The following is an 18392-nucleotide window of genomic DNA, read 5'->3' as shown; positions in this document are numbered from 1 at the left end:
CCTTCGGATAGGGTAGTATAGAACAATCTCTTCTACCTCGGAGCTCGGTCTGTTCTTTTATTTGGGTTTCCTAAAATGTTTGTAATTGTAATAACCCAAAAAAAAAAAGGTTATAAAAGATTAGTGGATTGATTTCTAAAAAAAAAATTTAAAAATTATAAAAAAATAATTAATTAATTAATTAATTAAACGGATTTAAAAAAAAGAAAATAAAAAAATTTAATTAAAATTAATTTTTATTTTATTAATAAAATATGTTATTATTAATATTTATTAATTATTATTATTATTTTATTATTATTATTATTATTATTAACATCCTGAAGCTTCATAAAGCTTCAGGATTAATTTTTCATTCTAAAGGTTATCTTCAGCCCCCCCCCCCTTCCAGCTTTTCTTCTTCTTCTTCTTCTTCTGCATTTTTTTTTTTTTTTTTCGCACGTCTTTGAACTCTCTCTCTCTCTCTCTCTTCATTCTCTCTCCCTCTCTTCTCAATTTCATGGCGAATTTTCGCCCGATCGAAAATCCAAAGATACCACTAGACTCCATTCGTCGCTGCCGTCATTTCTACCGGAACGGATCGGTGGTAGGAGCGGCGTAAGCATATTCCCTGGAGTAAGCCATTTTTTCCTTTTTCTTTAATTTATTACAAAATATAAGCTCAATTGACGAACGGACAACACCATGAGAATCTAGGGATGATTCTCTATAAGTCTAGTAGGACGGAATTCTCGTGGGGGTGTCGGGCCAAAACTCCAAATTTAGGGTACTGAGGTTATTAAGGGACTTATTTTTAATTAATTAGCATTAATTTAGAAATGCTAAAATATTGAGCATCTAAGGCTGAAGTAGGATTTCTGAAATTTAGGGTCCCGGTGAACGTCGTCAATGTAGTTTTGGGACCCGCAGGCAAAAGTTAGAAAATTAAGTGGGGGTGTTAAATAATAGTTTAAGTATTAATTTGAGGTATATGGAGCCTAGGGAAGGCTAGATGAGTACTATTTTGGATAAATAGATTAATTAATTTGGAGAAAATGCAAATTGCAGGAGTTAAATTTCGAGCACCAAGGGCGTGAAATTTTGGATTCTAGTGAGACTCTTGTAAGCCAGGTAAGGGAAATAAATTATAACAGTATTTTTAAAATTATTATTTGAATGAATATGTGAAATTGAGCATATGATATTTTGTCTGAAAATTATTATGATATAAATATCAGATAAATTGTGTGGCATTTGAGTAATTGTAAATTGTGATATTTTGGAGTGTAAAATATAATAATGTGTAATTTCTGAGAAAATATTGAAATGAGAATTACTGATGTGATTAGTGAAAAATAATGTAATATGGTATTATTATGTGAGTAGAAATGTTTTGCCTAGAAAATGAGATTTTGTGAAATACTGATATTGGAAAATAATGAAAAGTGGTATTTATTTGTGAGTGAAAATTATTTGCATGAGAAATGAACTTGTACAAATTGTTGATATGAGTATTTTGGGAAAATGTGAAAAATACGTGACATATGATATATGATATTACAAGATGATGAAATGTGCACAGAAAATAATGAGAATATTTATATTGAACTGAATTGTGATATACTGGAATATAATTGATGAAATGCCAATACCGCATAATGATTGCGGGTATGTGGTGGTAAACCCTATTGAATGGTTATGATATTAAGCACGGTACCGTTGCGAGTGGTGTTAGTGCAACCACACGGACTCTTGGAGCGTGTGGCATGACAGTCGACTGTGTCATTGTGTAGGATTGTTGGGCCCCCTGAGTCCAGATCAGGGTATTAGGCCAGCCAGTCGTACTATAGACACGATATGTGATATGATATTTGATCTAATTGAGTCGGCCAACCGCAATTAGATCCAGCCTTCGGGCCACACAACCTTGACCATGGGGGAAGCATGGCGTGTATAGAAAGATTCTTAGGGTGACCATGAGTTACAGACGCGATGTTGGTATTTGATACTGAGGATACTCATGAGCCAGAAAATAAAGTGAAAATGAAAAGTGAAAGAATGATAAAATTGGCTAAAATGATAAATGAAAGAAAGAATAGAAATTGAGAAATAAAGAATGATAAAATTTAGAAATGGAACAGTATGAGTTAATAATATAAATAATTAAGGCGAAGTGAAACTCTCCGCCTGAGGGCTTACTAAGTAAGGTGAGTACCCTGATGGGTATCAGATGTGGCCATACCCGGCTGCATAACGTGTTGGGGCAGAGGAAAGCTACCTGTATGAGCGGGTAATCTTCCCTATTCTCAGGAACTTCGCAGGTAAATATATGTTGGAAATCATTGAATTTGATAAATGATTTTAAAGCTTATAAAAGCTTGTGTTATATATCTATATGATTATGTGTATGTGAATATTAGTGTATTTTCTCAGATGAAATGGTGATTTGAAAAGTAAAGTGTATTATAATTCTCATTTGGCCACAACTGTAAATAATTTATTCCTTCTTACTGAGATGTGTCCCACCCAAATTATCTAAATTTTTCAGGGGAGAGAGATGGGTCAAGTGGTAGAACTCTGTGATCATAGGGAGCTAGGACCCTGAGATACAGGGTGAGTTTTGACTAGGGAAATGTGGTTCCCTAGGGTTGTATTATTTTTGGGTATGAGATAGTATTGTGTATTTATGTATGTTGATACTCTGGGTATTGTATTCTAACTGATGTGTACATACTGTCTTCCGCTGTTAGGTTGTTTAATAAAATACTTTTTACTCGGTACCCAATGCGGGTCGGGTCGTATGAATGATAGTAGGATTGTTGACGTGGCCAATTAATGGATTTATGAAATGATTATTTATTTATTATTTAAAAAAAATTGTATGAAAATCGGGGCGTCACAGTAATGTTGGGGTGAGACACCTCTTAGTAAGAGATATAAACTAATATCAATGTGTGGTAACGTGAGTATCATGGTATTATAAATATATACTAAACATGGTATATTATATCTGTTAAATAAAGAAAAACTTGAACATAATGCAATTACATTTAATAGATATGATTAAACTATTTTGTATAAATCTGAATAAATCATATTTCGTATAACATCTGTATACATAAAAATCATCTGCTATATTTGTGTAATACTGAAATCACATCCTAGATGGATAGTTAGCTGATGTCATGTATTACCCCCACATGACTGGGTTGTGCAGCCCGTAGGCAGGACCTAGCAATGGCTGGCCTACCACGCTAAGTCAAATTGATAATTCTGTAAGTCCAATTGGCTTGCCCAGTCTGGTCCGAACTGTTAGGGGGCAACTACTCCCACGCTAATGCACAATTGACTATCCAAACTCTCACACTCTATTTGAGATGTGTGGTAGCATTGTCTGATATGATAGCTACGGTACCATGTTCTAAATCTAAACTAAACCATCAAAGTTCTGCTATCATATAATACATTTCTCATAACATAACTCTGAAATAAAATATAGATTTTACAAATTTCTGAATAGAAGCTGTCATATTGAAACTGATTACGACATCTGCGCCGGCTGAATATCTCGGAATCTGAGTCGATTGAATAATACGCCATCCGCGTCGACTGAATTTCATAATATACGTGAAAATACAATTTTTGTGTTGTTTATAACTTTTTTGAAAACTGTCGTTAAAACATGTTTGTTCTATGTTTTTTTATGAAATATTATAGTATGCTAATAATTGCAGTAAAAATCTATACTCATGCCACACATAAATGAGTACTATTCTATAACATATTATCTGGCCTGAAAACATATATTTTTCTGACAAAAATAATATTAAATCTGTATTTCAAAGTTTCCTCAGTTCCATCTCAATATTCCCAAAACTATACATAGTTTCTTAATTAAATACTAAATATTGAATAATACATTTTCTGAAAATATCTGACTTAATTTATCCCCTTACCTGTTTCCTGGGAAACCTACTAAAATCATAAATCACACGTAAAGCGTCCCAAAACTCCAAATCCTGAAATCAAATTAACTCCAGTTCAATCAACTCAAACCCCAGTATAAAACCATCTAATACATTTCCTTAGTCTAGAAACACCTAATAATCATATAAATCCTAAAATAACTCACTTGCCCTGATTTTGGGATGAAGCCCAAGAACTCCAAACCAACAATCTACTCTGACTAAGTTGTATAAAATTTCCCCAGGATCAATGTGGTAACTTCTAATAGTCAAAACGGAGAGAAACGAAGTTGAATCTGAAGAGAGAAGGAGGGAGGGCCGAAGTAAAGAGAGAAAATGAAAGGGAAATTGATTTCCTCACTGAAAATCCGATCTTAGCGTATTTATAAACGATTGGCCATGTGGCTTCGTCAAAGAGACGCATGTACTCATTAACGAGTCACAGAAGGGTGTTCGTCGATGAAGATAATGAGTTCATCGACGAACCCTTAATGGCCTGAATTCCCTGCTTGCGATATCTTCTCATCGACGAGTTCTAGAAGGACATTTGTCAACAAGAACCCTGGGTTTGTCAACGAACTCCTGTTGATGCTCCTTAATTTAATTCATTTTCCTTCTTTTATTTTCCTTTATTATTTGATTGCTATTATTTTTTCGAGTCTCTACAGTAAAAGTTGTCGATATGAGAATGCTTAAATGGATGAGTGGTATAACATTGAAAGATAAATTAAGAAATAAACATATTCATGGTAAGTTAGGCGTAGCTCCTATAGAAGATAAGATAAAGGAGGGAAGACTCAGATGTTATGGACACTTGCAATGTAGGCCACATAGTGCGCAGTGAGGAAGAGTGAGTTAGTTACTGTTAGGGGTAGTATAATGGGTAAGGGTAGACCTAAAATAACTTTTGAGGAGATAGTGAGTAAAAATTTAATAGCCTTGAATTTATCAAAAGATATGGTCCATGATCGCATAAATTGGCAAAAAATTATTTATATAGCCGACCCCACCTAGTGGGACTTAAGGCTTGGTTTTGTTGTTGTTGTACTCTTAATGGGGATCAACATGCCTTATCCATTTCCTTTGTAGATATGGTGATACGTGGACAACTTCCCGACGTCCACTCCTTTACCGATATGGTGACACATGGATGACCTCCCGATGTTAACTATCATACAAATTTTTTTGTAGGTACACATGGGATTACTTGAAGACCATCTACTATTTGAATGGAAGATTTTTGTTGAAGACTTTATTATTTTGGATTTGTATTTGGTTGGATATTTTATTTCAAGATTATTAGGTGCTTGATGACCAAGTGAAGTATTGAAACAAAATCCACCTCAAGGCCCATGTGGGTCCCACACATCTTGTGGGCTCCACAAGACTCCATGGGCCCCACATGGATTTGGATCTCCCTTTTGGCACATGCTTAAGTTTCATATTTAATTTGTTATATTGCAAGACAATTAAGCTTGCATGTGTGTGTTTAGTAAGTTGTGAGAGTCTTTAATGTGTTAGGATTTAGTGAGAGTATTAACTATCTTTGTCTCCCATGCTTGTGTGGGAATTGTTAGCTTGTTAATGTTGTGTCCCCCCATGCTAGCTTTATATACAGGAGATTCGGTCCACATGACCCCAGCTCAATCCAACTTGGATCAGCCCACTTCTTATACGGGTAAGGATTGTGTTATTGTCGGGAATGGTGCGTGTAGAGACCCGAAAAATTAAATTAATAAGAAAAATAAAGAAAAGAAGGAAATTTGGTTTGGTAAAGACCAAACCATCGACAGTTTCATGGAGCTTAGAGAAACCGTTGACAGTTATGTGTTACCGCATCCGGGTAAATGGGTAAAACAGTTATAAAGGTTTGGTTAAAGACCAATCCATCAACGGTTTTGAAGTCCACGAGAAAACTGTCGACGGTTTCGTTTGGCAGTGCTTAATAAAGGAGATCCCGCGACCTCATATGTTTAAATAAAAATAAATCTCTCTTTCTCTTGGCAGTGAAACCCTCTCCTTTCTCTATTCGATTTCGCTCTGATTATAGCCTGATTCAACGATCAGACACCATCACGGGGTCGTAGGAACAACCCTTAGCAAGTTCATTGGAGCAGATTATTGGTTTGGGGTTTTTAGGCACCACTACAAATCTGGGGTAAAAGACATAAATTATCAGTTATTTTACAGTTTAATTAGTTATTTGGAGTATATAGGCCTTGGAAAATGTGAATGTCATTATTATTTAGGGATTGAGCTGATTAAACTAGGGAAAATGTGATTTTAGGGTTTTGAGTTCCAAACGCCGCGGGCGTGGATTTAGGGATTTTAGCAAGCCTCTCAGTAAGTAAGTAAAGGGAATAAATTATAACAGTTATTTTTTAAAACTACTGGTTGAGTAAATATATGAAAATGAAATTATGATATATTCACTGTGATAATTATAATATGAATATCAGGTGAAAATTTGTGTGGCATGAGGAATTTTGAAATAATAAATTTATATTGGGAAAGTGTTAGAAATTGAGAAATGTGTTTTGTACTAAGAAATAATACCATGTTATAGTATGAAATGTTTTACTCATATGTGAAAATATAAGAAACCCATTATTGTTATATATATGTGTGTGTGTGTGTAACGACCTCAAATTCCTTAACATAAAATGTAATATATTAAATAAAAAAGTCGACCCGAACCCGTGGGTAATGAGGACACCTATCAATCACAACGGAAACCTAAGCAACAGTAAGTATAAAATCTAAATCATTCATCCATCAAGCATAATACCAAAGTTTACTACAACATCATAATACTGTATTTATATACATCCTCCAAAACATCAAAATAACTCTAGGATCAAACACAAAATACTCCTGGTCCTAATACAAAATCTTACCCTCCTAACAGGATAATATTACTGACTCAATGGCGGCCACGACTCGCCGGTCACTCAGGGTCTCCTGAAAAATTAATTAATGTTGGGGGTGAGAGACATCTCAGTAAGTGGAAATAAACTAAATACAGTTGTATGGTAACATGAATATTTAATGTAATTATACATATACAGTACATTTCACATTTTCGTAAGCGTTCATCATATCATACTGAATAATCACATGCTTTCATATTCTCTAATAAGTCATATCATACATAAAACATCTATTATAACTGATAATACTGAAAACGTATACAGGATGAATAGTTAGCTAATGTCATGTATTACCCACCATGACGGGTTGTACGGCCCGAAGGCGGGACCCGATAATGGCTGGCCAACCACTGCCGAGTAAAAAATATGTCTGTAAGTATGATGGACCCGCCACACCCTGGTCCGGACTGTCTGAAAGCCACATCGACTATTCATCTCTCACCCCCTCGTGGGGTGGTTAGCACTAATCTGAAAATAGATATCTGATCTATATAGCTACAGTACCGAACTCCTGAAACTGAACTAAAATTTACATTCCGGTTCTGACAACATATAATACGTGACATTATAGCATTTTTCATAATTACGACATTGTGCTGAACATTTCATAATTACGGCATTGCGCCGAACATTTCATAAATACGGCCTTGTGCCGAACATTTCGTAGATACGGCCTTGCGCCGAAATCACACATAAATACGGCCTTGCGCCAAAATCATACAAACATACGGCCTTGCACCAAAATCATACATGCATACGGCCTTGCGCCGAAATCATACATAGATACGTCATTTTGAAAATAATCATTTAATCATATATTTTTCAGAATTATAATGTATTGTATACTTTCATAACTTCTCAAATCATACTGCATTCATATCATCATCATATCATAATATTTTCCCATGTAAAATAATATTCATGCCACACATTTGCTGTATAAAATCATACGTTGCATTTTAAAATCATACTTTCCGGCGTCTCATACATAAGTATTTTTCTCAAACGTACATTTCTTTCGTAATCTATAGATATAATACATGCTTATCAGAAAATAACTTTTCTCATAGATAATAACAATTTGCATGAAAATGACTACTTTAGTTTATTCTCTTACCTGACTACTGAGAAAGCCCCTAAAATATCCTAACCTGACACCCATAGGATTTCCTGATCAAGACCCTGAAAATGAAAACTCACAGTACTAAACTTCAGTATTTCTACGTGTGCATCATTTCCTATAACTATCGTAAGATCAAATTTGGCTTAAAAAACCTTACCTCAACTTATGGATGATTTCCAACTTGCTTTTACTAGCGATTTGCTCCAGCAGATTTGGAGAGAACTTTCGCAGAAGCATCGTGGTGACTTCAGATTGTTGAACTGGCATAAATATGGCCCAAAATCGATGAGAGAGAGAGAGAGAGAGAGAGAGAGAACCGAATGGAAGAGAGAGAAAATGAGTTGCTTAGTTATGAAGTAACAAAAATCCAGATTTTTAGTATTTATAGAACTGGATTCGTCGACGAGTCACATCATTTGTCGACGAATCCTTTAATATTTTCGTCGACGAAATTCAATCGGTTCAAAACCTCTCTTGGTATTTCTTTGTCGACGAATCCTCTTATACCTTCGTCGACGAAGTCGACTTCCTCCTTCTATTACCGTCTCCATTTCCTTTCCTCTTTATTATTTAAATCCCATTATTATTTGGCTTGTCACAATATATATATACACATGTGTATTTTACTGAGAAATGATGAAAGTGATATGCTGATGAGTATTTTTTTAGAAATGATGAATTGTGAAATAGAGGTGTATTTTACCGGGTAATGATTAATGTGTTATACAGATATGTTTTCATTAAGAAACGATAAAATGAGATATATATATATATATATATATATATATATATATGTGTGTGTTTAAATGAAATGATGAGAGATGTTGTAACGACCTACCTATTTTTTCCTATTATTATTATTTTTATTATTTTTTTCCACGTACCAGCATTTATAATAACCCTGACAACCTGCTTAAAACTGAACTAATCATGATCAACCTGAGCTCATGGGTACCGAGGATATACTTATCACACATTTCTGATACCTAAGTAACGGAAAACATAAATTACATACATGTCATACAACACCATTGAAATATGAGGAATAGCTTCCCAAGAGGGGGGTGAATTGGATTCTTTTTAAATTTTAATGATTTTTAAGCTATTGATTTTAATTACCCAGAAAACAAGATATATAAACGATAACTACACTTAAAAATACTGAAATTTAAATTCACAAGTCAATTAATGAAATCAACGTAATTCAATCACTCAACCAAAAATATTAGAGATTTAGTTGATTTCCCTGTAAACTCTTAGTATGCACTCTACTTGATTAAGATTTCCGCAAATTAACCAATGTACTCCCTCTTTGGGTTTCTGCAAACAATTAATCAAAACGTACTTTCTAAATATCAAGTACCTTTGTTTCTTTCTCACTTAAGAACCTGCAACCTGCACTTTTAAATCATACAACCATAGCAAGTAAAGAATATAAAGTAAAGTAGAGAGAAAGAGACAACAAATTTTACGAGGTTCGGCTTCAACATAGCCTACGTCCTCGCCTTTGACAAAACACAAAAGGATTCCACTATATCAGTTCCGTTACCTGGTGGAACAATACCTATTTACAACCACTTCTTCTGTTAGGCTAGAGCCTGTCTCTCCAAACAATAACCTCCTGTTTGGTCCAACGATTTATCAACTCTGAATCGTTTAAGAATGATGATAAAGAAATTTGTGTATAAAAGAGAACTCTCACAATATAATAGATTAGTACAATGATCAGCTCACTTATACTCCAAAGTAATTCAAATATAAGAAATTTGAAGCTCAACGCTTAGTATGAATTACCAAATGATTTTTTCAAAGAAAATGAAAGATTCTGATTTTTTAAAGTTTTGCTTCAAAAATATAAATTAATATCAGATCATAAAGTTTAAACACAAGAAAATTTTAGATCCTTTGAGAAATTTGAATATTTGAAAATCATTTGATCTAAAAACCTTTGAAAAGTAGTTTGATCTAAAAACCTTGAAGGTTGCTTGATCTTAAACTTTGAAGATTATTGGATTTAAAACTTTGAAGATTTATGGATCTGATACTTTTGAAGATTTATGGATCTGAAACTTTTGATAATTTCTTAATTTAAAAACCTTTCAATATTGCCTCTATGATCATTATTTTAAACCTTTGAAGCTTTTGACTATTTATAGATGTTTTTAGAAGTCATCCATTACTCCCAAAGATTCCTAAAATTCATTTCCAAATATTTTGAAATAAATATGTTTAAAAACATGGTTTAAAAAATCTTCCTTTCTTAAGCCCTTTTTATTTATTAAAAAAAATACTTTTAGAGTATATATGTTTAAAAAAAATGGTTTAAAAAATCTTCCCTTCTTAAGCCTTTTTATTTATAAAAAAAAAAAAACTTTTTAGAGTATATATGTTAAAAAAATTATTTTTGATTTTCTATGAGCTTCAAACCACTTTATATTTGAGTTTAACCTTTGAAGTACTTACATTAAGAACATCATAAAATATAATTCTTTAATCTTCAATCTTGTTCTTCCATCATCTTTGTTGTTTCAATCTTTTATTTGAGCTTTTCACCAGTATAATTTTATTCCTCATGCTCTTTGTAATCCATAAGCTTTTCTTTGTGTTCTTCAAGGATTCTTTGTAATCCATAAATTATACTTGTGTTCTTCAAGAATTCTTTGTAATCCATAGGCTTCTTTATGCACTTGGGCTTTGTCACTTTCCTGAAAAAAATTTTACTTGAAACATATTAAACATATCATTGATTTGTTATCATCAAAATAAGAATTGTAAGCCTTATTAGGCCAACAACCATAAACACAATACCATAGTTCTACTGAGTCTATCATATATATATATACAATCGTCCACGATAAGACCACAAAGTATCCTAGGGTCTCAATCCAAAAGCCCATCTAACCCTAGCTCAACTACTTACCCTTCCAACAGGGTAGCTGTAACGACCTGCTTAATTTCCACATTTTTTTATATATATAATAGAATCAATATCACAAAACTCAGTAGATCATAATCCACCTGACCCCGTGAGTACCAGGGATACATCAGAACATATAACAGAAGCCTAAGCAGCAGGAAATATGCAATCATAATATCATAAATACAAAATCATCCATCACAATACCAAAGTTACTACATCCACTGTATTTATATACACACGGTACATAACCCAAAAGATATCTTAGGGCCATCCCACAAAATACATCCGACCCTATCAAAACACTCACCCTTCTAGAAGGGCAGATCAACAGTACTAGATCAGCAGGGCTTTACCCACTCTCATATCAAGGGCTCCTGAAATTTTCATAAAATTCGGGGTGAGACACCTCTCACTAAGGGAAATAAACTAACACTAGTGTGTGACGATATGAGCATTTATGTGGTATATATATAATCATAAACATAACCAGTAGAACTGTATATATATCATTTATGGGAAAAGCATGTATAATCAAAACATGGCAGAACATAATGATTTACATAGTATATCTCATCTCATATAAATAGTAATACCAAAACAAACATCCCTAGAAGGTTAGCTGGTTATTGTCATGTATTACCCCCACATAACCGGGTTGTGTGTGTAATAACCCAAGAAAAAAAAAATGAATAATAATAATAATAGTTAGTATTAAAAAAAGAAAGTGTTTCTCTGTTAGGATCCTTGATTCCATGTTTGATGCCTAAGAAAGACCTTGTCTAAGCGAGTGCTCAGAGACCATTGCGGCTCAGTCGCTCCCTGGAGGTCGGCCTGGTCAAAATGGAATTTCATAGGATAAACAGGGTAGACACTGTTTATATACGTAAATATGTACATAAAATAATGTTTTGACTGACATAATTTGTAGAAATATATGATAAAATAATAATAATGTAAGTATCATATGCGGGGCCCACAAGACTGTGTGGGGCCCACATGAGTCCCGAAGCCGTATGGAGGTTTACACGAGTCTCGAAGCTATTTAGGATGCATAAAATCGTATAAGAATTATTCGAGTTACGTAGGATCCATTCGGGTCTCGAAGTTGTGTGGGGCCCACAAGACCGTGTGGGGCCCACATGAGTTTTCAAAATTCAAATTAAATTCTTGTTCAAAAATAAATAATAAAATAAATAAATACTAAAAATAGTTTAAAAGTAATAACAATGATAATAATGATTAAGAAAAATAATAAAATAATAAAATAATTAATTAACTAATTGATTAATTAATTAGGTAAGTAATTAATTAAGAATTTATTTAATGGGAATGGTGGCAAGCACTCCCACATGGCCTCCATCCCCATCCCATACTCAACCCATACCTTGCCCATCCTTTGCCCATTCTTTAATTTTTAAAATTATAATTTCACCCATCTCCCCACACTTTTACAAATTCCATTTTTTCCCCAAAATTTTCCTATAAATAGGGAGCTCTCAACCTTCATTTTTCACAACAATTTTCCAAGGAAGAGAAGGATTAGTGAGTGAAAGAATTTGTGGTGGAGAGAGAATTTTTGAATAAATTCTCAATCACCCACTTTTTCCGATCTCATTTCTTAAAGATAATTATTGTGTTCGTAGCACACGGTAAAAGAAGAAGGTAAGTAAATTTTGATTATGTTAGTTTCTTTTTATTTTAAATTCATACCCGAGTTTATTTTGTACGTAAATTTTAATTATGTTACTTAGTTCCACAAAATTTCCATGAGTTTATTTTTACGCATATTTAATTATACCAGTTCTATCTTTAATATACTTGCATCTATTTTTGGGTTAAGAAATGTTCCAATCCCCTCGGGTAAATTTTCAGCATTTCTTTCTATTCAAAATTAAAATTATATATATATTTAACACAAAAATTGTGTGGCATGAGTTTATTTGTACGTAGCATTTTTATGAAAATATGAGTAAAGATGAGATTTTCACGATATTATTTTTAAATTGCATAAATTATAATAAGATGATTTTAAAACCCCTTATGGCAACGAAAGTTCAAAGTTACAGATGCTCGGTACCGCAGCTTAAAGTTTATACGGATCAGAGTGCACCCACAATGTTTACAGAGTGGTTATTTATGTTAGTGGATTTCTCCTGAGTGCACACCTGGTTTAAGTCCAGGACTTAATAAGGAAAATCTCACTTAAAGTTTACGTACGTTGATTTAGTTTGGTCGGCCAGCCAGCTAAGTCCAGTCTTCGGACCGCACAACCCAGTCATGGGGGTAAACATGACTTACGGCAAACAGGCCTAAGGGTGGTTTTTACAATATATGTTTATACATATTTAATTACGTGTACAAAGTTACTGATAATTTGAAGGAAAAGTGTAAGTTTACGTGAAAAGGATCATTTTGGTGCTTATATGACGATCTAAGGAAAACGTATAAGGAAAAGTATATGTATGTTTATCATTAAATATTTTTACAGTTTTAAAGTTAAAAGTTTAATTTAGCAGTTATAGTATATGATTTAAAAATTTACTATTGAAATTGATGACAAAAGTTTTATGCAGAAATTGTTAAATTTATGTTTATTCTAAAAGAAATCTTGAAGTTATAGTATTCATTATTGTTTTACGAAATTCTTTAAAAACTCATTTTGGCCACACACTAATAATAATCTTATTTACTTACTGAGCGTCGTCTCATCCCAATCATATTTTATTTCAGATAACTCTGAAGGACATGTCGGGAATCAGGCTTAGCAAGCATGCGGGTGGGGATTAGAAAAATAAAGATTGATTAGAAATATTAGTATGGTTTCAGATATTTATGTTTGTGTAATTTTCCTTCTTTTGAAATAAATGATTGTAATATGGAATATTAGTGCTCTGGTTTAATAAAAATTGAGTTTATTTGCTTCCGCTGTAAATTAGTAGTAAAAAGTTAATATCCCAGGCCCCTCGGGGTCGGGGTGTTACAGTGTGGCCTAAAGGCGAGACCTGACAATGGTTGACTGACCACTGCCAAGTTAAAAGTACAGTTTGTAAGTCCGATGGATCTACCAGACCTGGTCCGTACACCAGGGGCGCTTACACACTTCTTAAAAACCACATCGACCATCCAATCTCACACCACTCCATACAGCAGCGTTAACACAAATATCATGATCATGATGACCATGGACACATAGCAGCGGTACCGTGCAAGTGCTAGCCTATACCAACCCAACCGGATTATGATATCATATAAAATATATTGAAACTGTGATACATGGATATTTCATATCATTAATTATCAAATCAATCATATCATTTTGCATATATATGTATATCATGAAAATCATTGGCCCGTACGCCGGTATTTCACATTTTACCATAGCTCAACCCGTACGTCGGCCAATCATATCCATAGCTCAGCTCGTACGCTAGCAAATCACGTCCATAGCTCGGCTCGTACGCCGAAAATCATATATATAGCTCAGCTTGTACGCCAAAATATCATATACATAGCTCAGCCCGTACACCGGCAAATCATACACATAGCTTGGCCCGTACGCCCACAAATCATATTCATAGCACAATCCGTACGCTGGCAAACATATAAAAATCTCGACCCATAAGCCGGTTTTTCATTGTAAAAATCCGTATCATTAACACATTCCCCGAAAACAGTATTTCATATTAATTTCTACTCATGTCACACTAAACAGGTTTTTCGTATATTTAACATACCATCATTTTCAACGATATTTTTCCAAACATAAGGAATATATAAATATATTTATTTCCCTAAAATCAAATGCTATAACAATATACATATTTTTCATAAAATACTAGTTTAGTTTATCCCCTTACCTGTGTCTTGAAAAACCACTAAATCAAACACTCCTGCACCCGCAGGGTTCCTTGTTCAACACCTTGAAAACAACATTCCCTATAACTAAAGTTTAGTATTTATACGCCTATTACACTTTCTACAACTGTCAAATAGGCAAATACTGAGTAGAAAGTTTTACCCTGGATTTGGGATGGTTTCCAACTTAGCCCCACCGACGATCCGCTCTGGCAGACTTGGAGAGAACTTTCCTAGGAGCGTCGTGGTGGTTTCAGATCGTCGAACCAGTAGAAAATTGACCCAAGATCTTAGAGAGAAGGGTAGGGAACTGAAGGATGAGAGAGAGAGAGAGAGGTTCTGCACAGAAAATGAACTGAAAAATCACGTTTAACCCTATTTATACTGCGGGATTCGTCGACGAGTCCTATAGAAAGTTCGTCGATGAACTTCAACCCTCATCGACGAATTTCAGGATTCCAAAAATCCTCTCTCGGTATCTTCTCGTCGACGATACGGAACTTCTTCGACAAGATCCTGAAGAACCCTCGTCGACAAAGCCCCTGTGTTCGTCGACGAGGGCTGAAATTTTTTTTGGGATTATCCCATCCAAAATGCAACATTGTCGACGAACACTTCGTTCCTGTTTCGAATTCTTTTCCTTTTTATGATTTAAATACCATTATTCTTCGGATCATTACAGTAGCTCAATTAACTTCTACTGTTGCGGAGCTCTATCCGTCCTCCTACCTGGATTTCCTGAAATGTTTGTAATGTTGGGGTGAGACACCTCTCAGTAAGGGAGATAAAGTAATATCAGTGTGTGGCAACATGAGTATTTTTGTGTTATATATATAAACTGTACATAATTCATATTTCGTAAAAATTGTCTGTATCATTTCTGAATAAAACATGTTTCGTCATAGCATAATTTAACATACTAAATTACTCTGTATAAAAATCATCTTATATAACCATACCATACTAAAATATTACCCGGGATAGATAGCTAGTTGTTGTCATGTTTTACCCCCCACATGACAGGGTTGTGCGGCCCGTAGGCGGGACCTAGCAATGACTAACCGACCATGCTAAGTCAAACATAAGTGTGTAAGTATGATGGGCTTGTTCCACTTGTGCCAAACTACCAAGGGAACTATAACACTCTCATAAAGCCACATCGACTGCCATCTCCCACACTCTATTTGAGATGTGTGGTAGTACTAACATAAACATAATCATGAACATATAGCTACGGTACCGTATTTCGTAAAACTAAACTAAGACATCCGGGTTCTGATAACATATAATACATTTTATATTATTAGAACATAGTTGTTTCGTATTTCAGAGTAGTATTTGACATAATAATATTTCATGATTTCTTACATATCATACATAATCACGACGTCTACTCTGGCATAAATCATAACGTAAAAATCACGACATTTACGTCAGCATAATTCATAACATAAAAATCACGACATCTATACCAACATAAATCATAACGTAAAAATCACAGTATCTATGACGGTATAATTCATAACATAATAAACATGAAATTCTTGCACTATTTAACATAATATTCCAAAACCATAGTTCTTTAACTGTTTTAATGGTTTTTCTTGAAAACTGTTATAGCATGTTTATCTTGAAAAAATCATAATATTTTAATATAACATAATTTTCATGGAAATTATACTCATGTCACACAAATATAAGTAGCCTTCTAAACTCATAACCTGTTTTGAAATCATATTTCTTATAAAATGTGTTAAAACCATTTCCCCGTTCAACAACAATATTTCCAAATATAATTCTATAACATACGTAGTTTTTTGAAAATAAATGTTGTATGACAATAATTAATTTCATGGAAAATGTTGATTTAATTTATCCCCTTACCTGACTTACTGAAAAGCCTACAAATCACTCCAAACCTATACCCGTGGTGTTCCCAGTTCAACACCCTGAAATTTACATTTTTTCCTAACAAAGCTCCAATATTATTCCATATAACATATTTCCTCAGTTAAGAAATATCATATACATTATAAAACTTTAAATAACCAATTTACCTAGATTTTGGGATAGTGCCCAAGTTGGCCTAACCAACAAACTACTCCAGCAAACTTGTAGAGAATCTTCCCAAGAGTAGCGTGACAACTTTTGATCACCGAACCGACGAAGAACGAAGCCGAAAATCTAGAGAGAACGAGGGGAAGATGATTTTAGAGAGATAAAGTGATTTGCATGAAAATAATCTCGCTAAAACCTGAATTGATCTTATTTATAAAGTGCCGCCTCGTCAATGAGTCTAATAAGGTGGTTCGTTGATGAACGCTTACCCCTCGTCGACGAATTTCAAGCCCTGAAATCAGCCATCTCGATAATTTTTTATCGACAAGACACGCGTCCACGTCGATGGGCCCAAGAAGCCTATTAGTCAATGAGCGCAGAGCATTCATCGACGAGACCCTGCTGAATACTCTTTTTGGAATCCCCCTTTTCTCCTTCTTTTTATTATTTAATTACTATAATTCTTCGGGTCTCTACATTCTCCCCTCCTTATAAAATTTCGTCCTCGAAATTGCTATCTGAACTATACACCATCCCTTGAGGAAAAAATTGGCTACTTATTTTATTACTTACCCTCACTTATGGCAGAGGAATACCGTGGTTACATTCAAGGTCCTAGGAGATTACAACATATATATAAAATAAAATTCTCCCAAAACCAAAATACTACCTATTAACCAAAAATTATTACATGTACTAACGAACCCGCACAAAAGAAACTTATCATACTTACCTATATCTTTTCCTGATTACTGCAAGTTCCCCCTTGAATAGGTGCGGGTATTTCTGTCGTATTTATTCTTCAAGCTCCTAAGAAGCTTCTTCCACTACGTGATTCCTTCACATGACTTTTACTAATGGAATTTTCTTACTACGCAATTCCTGTTCTGTCCTATCCAGAATTTATACTGGTGTCTCCTTATAAGCTAGTGAATCTCTAAGCTCTATCTCTGCATAACTGAACACGTGGAAGGAATTTGAGACGTATTTCCTCGGCATGGAAACATGAAATATGTCGTCTATCATAGATAAAACTAGTGGTAAAACTAACCGGTAGGCAACTGACCCCACATTCTCAAGTATCTCGAAAGGCCCAATAAACCTAGGGCTCAGTTTACCCTTTCTTCCAAGTCTCATAGTTTCTTTTAGTGACGTTATTTTCAGAAATACATGATCTCCCACTTTGAATTCCAACTTCCGGCGGCGAGTATTCGTGTAGTTTTTCTGCCGACTCTGAACTGCACTGATCCTTTCTTTAATGAGTCAGACTTTATCGTACGCCTGCTACACTAACTTTGGTCTCAAAACTCGCCTCTTACCTAACTCATCCCAGTATAGAGGAGAACGACATCTCCTACCATATAACGCCTTAAAAGGTGTCATGCCGATGTTGGCGTGATAGCTGTTATTGTATGCAAACTCTACCAGTGGCATATATTGGGTCCAACTACCCTCAAAATTCAGCACACATGCCCGTAAAGAATCTTCTCAAGAGTAGCATGGTGGCTTCCGATCATCAAATCGGCGAAGAACGAAGCCAGAAATCTAGAGAGGAGGGGAAG

Source organism: Malania oleifera, chromosome 2, assembly GCF_029873635.1.
Source record: "Malania oleifera isolate guangnan ecotype guangnan chromosome 2, ASM2987363v1, whole genome shotgun sequence".
In the NCBI taxonomy this organism is placed as follows: Eukaryota; Viridiplantae; Streptophyta; class Magnoliopsida; order Santalales; family Ximeniaceae; genus Malania; species Malania oleifera.
The sequence above is the reverse complement of the archived record's forward strand: the minus strand, read 5'-3'. Positions refer to the sequence as shown.